This window comes from Monodelphis domestica, chromosome 2, assembly GCF_027887165.1.
Source record: "Monodelphis domestica isolate mMonDom1 chromosome 2, mMonDom1.pri, whole genome shotgun sequence".
Lineage (NCBI taxonomy): Eukaryota > Metazoa > Chordata > Mammalia > Didelphimorphia > Didelphidae > Monodelphis > Monodelphis domestica.
The window spans coordinates 491,268,399-491,276,588 of record NC_077228.1 but is presented as its reverse complement, the minus strand read 5'-3'; the positions used below and the strand labels follow the sequence as shown (position 1 = coordinate 491,276,588).

At 37.1% G+C, this 8,190-nt stretch overlaps 1 pseudogene; it reads left to right on the top strand.

The window, feature by feature from the left end:
• Nucleotides 1-2,728: 2,728 nt before the first annotated feature.
• Nucleotides 2,729-3,528, top strand: LOC100619799 (serine/arginine-rich splicing factor 5-like; annotated as a pseudogene).
• Nucleotides 3,529-8,190: the final 4,662 nt, after the last annotated feature.

The window sequence follows — 8,190 nt, the reverse complement described above, 5'->3', positions numbered from 1 at the left end:
TGTTTTTAGGCTTCATCAAATGTGGGTCAAAGACTTTCCAACTCCCACACAGATGCTTAAGATATTTAATTTCAATCCCCCTCCTCAACTGCTAGTGCCATCCACTCTCTTATTATCTTTTACCTATTACCTTCTGTATATGTCTTTATGGACCCAGCTATTTACATGTTGTCTGCCTCATTAAAATGTAAACTCTTGGGGGCAGCTGGGTAGCTCAGTGGATTGAGAACCAGGCCTAGAGATGGGAGGTCCTAGGTTCAAATCTGGCCTCAGCCACTTCCTAGCTGTGTGACCCTGGGCAAGTCACTTGACCCCCATTGCCTAGCCCTTACCACTCTTCTGCCTTGGAGCCAATGCACAGTATTAACTCCAAGATGGAAGGTAAGGGTTATTAAAAAAAAATGTAAACTCTTTGAGGGCAGGGGCTGTTTTTGCCTTTTTTTGTCTCTTTTGAACTTAAAACAATGCTTGACCCATAAACTTAATAAATCCTCATTGACTCACTGACACAAACATTGAAGGTATTAAATGCATATTGAGTATATGAGAGTCTTTAATCCCTATAGAAAATGCAAACAACAAAGAATTTAGCCATGTATGATGATAATCTCTGTAATACTTGGGGGGGGGGAATGAGGTGGAGGAGGGTAGAGTGGAGTTGAAGAGAGGTAATGAAGTTCATGGGGCAGGAATTCTGAGCTTCAATAGGGCTTCAACTGATTAGCTGTCTATCCTGTCTGACAAAATTATGGTAAGTCCCTCATATAAGGGAGTCACCATGCTGCCTCAGGAGGGGTGAATAATTCCAAGTCAGAAAGCTCAATGGCTGTTGCTCTTCTAGCCTGGATGAGATAGGAAGAGTCAATCTTTGGGAAAAAGGGAAGAAACAAGGGAAAGGAGGGGTGAAAGGGGGGAATAGGAAGAAAGAGAAAAGAAAAGAATGGAGGAAGAAAGAAAGAAGAAAGGAAGGGAGGGAAGAAGAGAAGAAGGAAGGAAGAAGAGTATGAATTCTATCAGAAATGAGCCAAACTTTGTGTTTCCACTGGGGAAATACCTTCACTTTCAGATGACATTCTTCTTTCTCATAGAGGTATACACAATCCCTTCAAGATTCAGAGGGCTAGTCTCTAGTTAAGAACCTCTCCTTCCAGTAAATATACTCTCCATTCTCTGGCCAGAACACTAGATATTAGGGTAATATTTGCCCAGGGAATTATCTTCTTTTTACTCATTGTGTAATTTTGGGATTCAGAAACATTATCTGGATAACCCTTTTAGGTTGGATTCAAGAATTTGTCTACCTCTGCCAAGCCCTTCTATCATAAATTGTCACTAGCTACTCCTGGGAAAGATGAAACTTTACACAGGCATGTGCTTCCCCTCACCTCCAGCCAGGTTGTCACTTCTATATTCCAATCTGTCTCCTGAACTGGAAGCAAATTGGGAGAGAGGGAGGGAAGGAGGAAAAGAGAGAGAGAGAAAGAAATAGAGAGAGAGAGAGAGACAAAGAGAGACAGAGAGAGACAAAGAGAGACAAAGAGAGAGACAAAGAGACAGAGAGAGAGACAGAGAGACAGAGAAAGAGAGACAGAGAAAGAAAGAGACAGAGAAAAAGAGAGCGACAGAGCGAGAGGGAGACAGAGAGAGAGAAAAAGAGAGAGAGAGAGAGAGAGAGAGAGAGAGAGAGAGAGAGAGAGAGAGAGAGAGAGAGACAAAGAGAGAGACAAAGAGAGAGACAAAGAGAGAGACAAAGAGACAGAGAGAGACAGAGAGACAGAGACAGAAAGACAGAGAGAAAGAAAGAGACAGAGAAAAAGAAAGCGACAGAGAGAGAGGGAGACAGAGAGAGAGAAAAAGAGAGAGAGAGAGACAGAGAGACAGAGAGAGAGGGAGACAGAGAGAGAGAAAAAGAGAGAGAGAGAGAGAGACAAAGGGAGAGAGAGAAAACAGTTTATTCTTATAGGTCATGGAGAGGGGCAACAGATTGTCAGTTATTATTAGAAGACAGTTATGATCACTGAAATCTCATCAGTTTTGTTCCAATAACAATGCTTATATTCCATGTCAAGGTATTCCTTATTTATTCCCAAACAAAGAGAAATATCCTGTTTTCTCATCACTTTGGTTAGGGAATTTAAATTGATTAGTGATTCTCCTGATCATCCCCCTTCCTTAAAAGATTGAGAATTGAAAAGGAAATTAGAAATTATTTAGCTCAACATCTAGGTCAGCAAACTAAGATCCTCAGAGTAATATTCCAAAGATCACATTGGTAGTAAGTGGTAGATTTGAGTCAAAACTTGAACTCATGTCCATTGACTCCAAATTCAGTACTCCTGCTATGGAAGGGAGAATAGTATCCCCTAGGTTCTCTCCAGAGGACCACTTGCCCTAGCAAAACTGGGCAATAATTTCTGTAACTATGCTTTCAGACTGCTCCAGATTGCTAATGAAACAGTCTTGTTTAATTAGTCTCTAGTTTGATTAAATAAATCATTCAATCAAAATGTATTTGACCTATGCTTATTATACATCTTTATTATGCTAGGCACCACTCTGGATATTTCCCAATGTAAGAAAAGGTAAGATATGATGTCTCTTAAACTGAGGAAGTTTGTGCCCACTGACAGGCTGCCATCCAAGAACTGTAGTCTACTCTGTTGTCTCTACCTCTCATGGATTCAACACTAAATCCTATCCATTTATATTATAATTAAAGTGCCACACTATGAGTAGCTATAGAATATTTATTGGAAGGTTAAATCTGGCAGCTCAAGAAAAAAGATGTAGAAAGATTCTTTAAATGTTATGGACTAATCAGAAACATTGATCTGGAGAGAGGCTTTGGGTTTGTGAAATCTGAAGACTCAAGAGATGCTGATGATTCAATCTGCAAACTTTATGGAAGGAATTCTGCAGTGAAAAGGTTATAGTTGAACATACTAGGGCTCGTTCTTAAGGTGGATGATGAAGAGATTTATATTCTGATCATTTTAGTAGTGGTTGTTCCCAAAACCATAGGAGAAATGTACTGTCTGTGTGAACAGAAAAATTTTCTAGAGTTGAGAATTTATCTTCATGAATTGGCTGGCAGAATCTCAAAGATTTCATAAGGCAGACTGGGGAATTACCCTTATCAGACACTCATAAAACTAAACTAAATGAATTGGTGGTTGAATTTGCCTCTTAGAGTCACTTAAATAATGCTATCAATAAACTTTCTGGAAAAAATAAATAGAAGGAAAATTAAACAGATAAAAGGCAGCAAAAGGCATCATAGGTTGAGAAATTGACTATGTTTCTGCATCTCAGATGCCTCTTTCATTTTTGGAACCAAGTTCATTCTCATAGTTGTAAATATTACAGCAGGACCAGAAGCTGCACCATAAGAAATCTTGATCTGATAGTAGGCCAACTATGCCTGAGAAGAGCCAGAAACAAAGTTCTTCAGGTACATATAAATCTCCAGCATCTATGGATCACCAAAGATCTAGATTTACATCTAAATCTGTTGACAGTGGAAACTGAACTATAAATAATTTGTCCTAGGGATCTGTTAAAAATATGTTTTTATAAAAAACAAAACCAAAAAGACAAAAAAAACCCAAACCAAATCATACTTGCTAAAAAGTATGTGTTTTTCTGGCAATGGGAATTTTAGAGGGGAGTAGAACCAGAAATCTTTGTAGATGTGGACAACCAAAGATTGCTGAAAACTATTGTATTAAGTGTCTTTTGATAAGCTTTCTTCTGTTCACATTTTTGTGAATTTCAAAAGTGTATAGTTTTATATATAATTGACCTGCTCTTATAACTAAAGCAACTTTTGTATTAAAGAGATGATTTGAACATTTTAGTTCCTAGTTTATTGAAATATGTGAATGGCAAATCAGAGATGTTTAATGTCTCATAATTAAACTAATGGCACATTAAAGTTGCTGTTACTCTTAATAATAAAATGTATAAAAATGGAAATAAAAAGATATTGTGTCTATATTTTTAAACTCTTATCTCTTGTCCTAGTAAAAATTCCAGGAGAGAGGGACAAAGGCTAGGCAAATGGGATTGTGATGACTAGGGTTACATAGCTAGGAAGTGGCTGAGGTCAGATTTGAACTGAGGTCCTCCAGACTCCAGACCTGGCTCTCTATCCACTGTGCCTCTGGGGATGACTATGTTAAATTAATCTATTGAATAAAGGGATTGATGGAGGCATATTATAGTGTAGTCAAGATATTAGCCTGACTGGAAGGGAAGGTGTTGTGAGGGAAATAATGGGAGATAAGATTATAGAGATAAAGAGGACTCAGATTCTAAAGAACCTGGAAAGTTAGGCAGGTGAGTTTGGACATGATGCGCACATAATAGGGAGTAATCGAATGCTTTTGAGTAGAAGCGTAAACTAATGAAATTAGTGTTTCAGGAATATTAACTGGGAGTAGTGAACAGGATAGATTACAGAGGGAGGTGAATTTGCCTTGGTCTAAGGCATGGAAACACAAAATAAGGGAATAGGTTAAAATGTTTAGAAGGATTAATGAATATGTGATAAGTGATTAATTAGTTTTTGGGGGGATGAAGAAAAGAAATGAGTTAAAGATGACTTTGTAGCTTAAAAGCTAGGGCAGTGATGGTGAATCTATGGTACAAGTGCCAAAGATGGCATACAGAGCACCCTCTGTGGGCATGAAGCCCCTCCCACTGAGTTCCTTACTAGAAAGGCAGAGCTGATCCCCTCCCTCTCTCCACCATGTCTGCAGACATTTTTTCACATCACATCACCTCTGCCCAAAAGTCCAATGGGAGCACACAGGGGGTAAGGTGGGTGGTTCACAGGTAGCAGAGCTAAAGGGGAGCAGAGTGCTCTGACAACACCTCTCCCCTTCTTCACCTTCACCAACGACATTTTTCACTTTATCTGCCTCTCCCCCCATCAGCCAAGTGGGAATGCTTTCTCCCTCCTCTGTCTGGGATAAGGGAGGGGGAATGGGGGGTGCGGTGGTGGGGCAGGGCATGGCACTCCATCTTTAAATGGTACACCATCACTGAACTAGGAGAAAAGTAGCATTATTGATAGGAAAGAGGGAATCATTCAATGTGATTTTCAGTGCATTTCAGTTCAGGCTCAGCCAGAGCTGAAAATCACTTGGTTATGTGCCATTTGGTCCTTTTACTTTTAGCCTTCTTCCTTTCAGAACATCAAAAGGGATGTGAAATGAGAGTAGTTTTATCTTCAAGGACAGTCATAGACATCATCATCATCATAGCAATAGCTCATATTTATGTAGGGCTTTAAGGATTGCAAAGTGATTCTCACATGTTTATCTAAGTTGATCTTCACAATAATCCTGTAAGGGTAGGAGAAGTATTCTGGGTGGGAGAGAGCAGTGTTTAATTACTCTTGGGACTCCTTGTTGGCAGCTAAGTGGCATAGTAGATAGAGTGCTAGGCTTGGACTCTGTAAGATCTGAGTTTCAATTCTGCTTAAGATATTGACTTGCCAAATGATACTGGCCAAATTATTTAACCTTTTACAACCTCAGTTTTTCCATCTGTAACAAATTGGACCTAAGGGACTCTGAGGTCCCTTCCAGCTCCAAATCTGTAGGCTGAATCAGGAGAGTGGAGGAACAATTGTGCGGTAATCTAGGAATCTGAATAGTGTACATGTCCAACAGAGTTCCTCAGTCCAAAAAAAACCAAACACTTTTGGTGTCAGATTTATGCAACAGTTAATTCAACAAAGATTTATTTATTGAACTGAACTGAATCCATACTGGCTCTCAATAATGCCTGAAATTACTGCTCTATTTTACTGTAGGTCCAGGTCTTTCAAAATGAGTAGAATCCAAGTCATTTAGGCTATGTTGCAAGACTAAATTCTGAGCTCTCAAGCAATTGTTTTATTTTTTAAAAATATTTTTATTGATAGTTTGTTTTGAAACAGCAAACACATTTAGTAACCTCTTAAATATCTTCTCCATGAAGGAAGTCCTCTGAAAGAGTTTCACAAAATCAAGTAATAATGTGATTGTAACTGAGTACAAGATGCTTTCCACTTTTGTAGTTGACCACAGTTAACAAAAAGGAAGACATAGATTATTGAAAAACAAAAACAAAAACCTCTTGCTTTCTCTCTTAGAATTGGTAATAAGTATCTATTCCAAGGCAGAGGAGTGGTAAAGGCTAGGAAAAGACCAGGGTTACACAGCCAGGAAGTATCTGAGGCCAGTTTTGAAATCAGGACCTTCCATCTCCAGACCTGACTCTCTGTCCAATGAGCTGTCCCCAAAGATGCTTTATCTTTTATTATTTGGTAACAGCCTTGTTTGTTATTTTGGATTAGGGTTTTGTTGCTATTCAGAGCTGTTCTTATTTACATTGCTATAATCTTTGTGTAAATTATTAAGTTGACTCTGCTTTCATCACTCTGTATTACTTAAGTCTTCATTTGTGGGATGGGGTGGGGAAGGAAGGAATCTTCCCATTTGTTTTTCTGTATGGAATAGTAATATTATATTACATTCATGTACCACAATTTGTTCAGCCATTTCCCAATTGTTAGGCACATATTCTGTTTCCAGCTTTTTATTATTATAAATAATACTGTTGTGAATATTTTGTACGTATGGGTCTTCTCTTGTCGTCATTAAATTCCTTGAAGTATAAACTCAGTAGTGGGATATCTGGGTCAAAGGATATGAACCACTTAATTTCTCTTGTATAATTACAAATTAATTTCTAGAAATATTGGGCTAATTCATAGCTCATTAGCAGTGAAATAGCATGCATGTTTTCCTGTAACCCATCCAATGTCACATTTCTTCCATTTTGCCATCACTGCCAATTTGATTGAAATAAGGTACTTAAAAAATCTATTTCAGGGTTAGTTTAATTTATATTTTTGAATATTAGTGTTTTGCATAGTTTCCATGTGGTTTATATATTCCTTTTCTCATTTTGAAAAATGTTTATCCTTTGATTACTTGGCTATGGTTAATGGTTTTTATTCTTGTAGATTTGCATTAATTCTGTGTGTATATAAAATACATATATGTATATATGCATTGATATATGTCAGAATTTTTATTGAGATGATTTTCCCCATCCATATCTTTTTTTCTAATTCTACCTGAATTTATTTTATGTGAAAAAATCTTTCAAAGGTTATATGATTTCAATTGTACATCTTGTCTTTTATAATTTCCTCTATTCTTTGGTTATGAATTTATACTATTTTCTCTGGTTCTCCTCTGACCTTCTTGTCCCTTTTCTGCTCCCTTTGCAGCATTATTATTCATATTACTTCACCTAATTGTAGAGATTCTCCAAGGTTGTAACCTATCTTTTGCTAGTTGATGAATGGTTGATCAACATGTTAATAGTTTAAGGAAAACAAAGTAACAAGTTAGCTACTTTTCTCTTTCTACATTCTTTATTTTAATAACTTCATCATCTCCAATGGGGTCAACTATCATCTGGATATGTTTTCTAGATTTAGATATAGATATTATTTCCTTATTTATGTCCCTTTAAGGAAACTCTGGTTTCTTCATATGCCTCTCTAAACTGTCTATTTTTACTGTTGCCTCATTTAAAATAATTATTGAAAATCCTGTTTTCAAAAATTCAATTTAAGCATGATATTTTTTCTAACATATCCTTGTGTTTATTGTATGCAATAAGTTGCAGAATAAAAAATAAATTTTAAGTTATTAGTTTTATTGGCATGCTAAAATTTTTAGCAAGCAATGTTCTTATTGTTTCTTCTTTCTATGAAATCCTATTAAATTATCTTTAAAATCAGCTCCAGGCACTTGAAGTTTGTTTCACTTAAAATAGTTCAGTCATATTTTCATCACTCACACATGGATAGTCTATGACCTTTCTTGCCTCTCCTAGCCCCAGTCCCCTGGATCTGACTCTCTTCTTCCCATTCTTTTACTTAAGATCAGTACTAGGCACCAGCAGCTTATTTTACAAGGAACAATTTTATTCTAGTTTCCAGCCTTATACACTGATACTTACTTGTTTCCTTCCCCCATCCCTACCCTCTCCCTCACCCCCAGAGCTTTTCTTGCCTTTGTCAACAAGATGAAATGGATGGTCTATTGTCTATTTAGACTTGGTAAAAAGGTACAAAAACACATACAAAATGTCAAATAATCATTGAACTACAACCCTTTGAAA